We start from the raw sequence: 876 nt of genomic DNA, 5'->3' as shown, positions 1-876 counted from the left end.
CCCATTCTAAGTACTTAAATATGCATTCTTCAAAAAAAAATCTCTTATGTGACACAAAGGCTGCAGTCCTGCTGCAGCAACCAGCCTCCTCCTCCATGGTCTGATATTTATTGCTTAAAACAGCCAATCAGGGGCAGGTAAATGCTGCCATTAAAACCAATGGGAATGCGTTCTACACATAGCCCAGAGGTCTGGCCCAAACCGGCACTGGAGGTGAGTATATCACGTGTTTGGCTGAACACATATCTTGCAAGACATTTAACTGGGGGTAGAGAATGGGGTAACTGCGTATGGAAGCATTAAGCAAAATCGCCTCATGCATTTGCAAGGGGGGGTCACTACAAAATAAAAGTGCATATGAAGACTGGAGCTTTCTTTCAAGGATGGAGTCTTTACATCAGGAAAAATGGGAAGACCAGATGGTCTGCAGTCAAATTCTATGTTTTCTATTCTTACTTGCGGATCTAGACTGAGGTTTGTTCACTAACCCCCACTTTTTACCTACTGTATAACTGTATAAAGCCAATACTGCTACTCACCCATCCATCCGCCGGCGAAGGAGGCTTCCCGCTGTTGCCACAAGGTCCGTCGAGGAGGCCTCCCAGCAGACTTTCAAGCTTCATTCTCTCAATCCACCAACAGGGACGTCCACGCTACTTTGCCCCATGCTGGGCGAAGGATCAGCAAGATCTTGCTTCCTCCAAGGACTTCTCTCCGACATCTGCTCACTAAAGTGGCTGACTGTGGCCTCACACGCAGCCACAATCAAGATAGCAGTGAACGTAAGGCTGAAGCGGAGTGACATCGCGGCTATTTACATTTTGACACCTAAGAAATCCCAATAAAGTGAAGGAACAGTGACATGGGGATCTTCCG

This window comes from Sceloporus occidentalis, unplaced genomic scaffold (assembly GCF_023333645.1).
Source record: "Sceloporus occidentalis isolate IW3139 unplaced genomic scaffold, rSceOcc1.0.p SCAF_100, whole genome shotgun sequence".
Taxonomy (NCBI): Eukaryota; Metazoa; Chordata; class Lepidosauria; order Squamata; family Phrynosomatidae; genus Sceloporus; species Sceloporus occidentalis.
The sequence above is the reverse complement of the archived record's forward strand: the minus strand, read 5'-3'. Positions refer to the sequence as shown.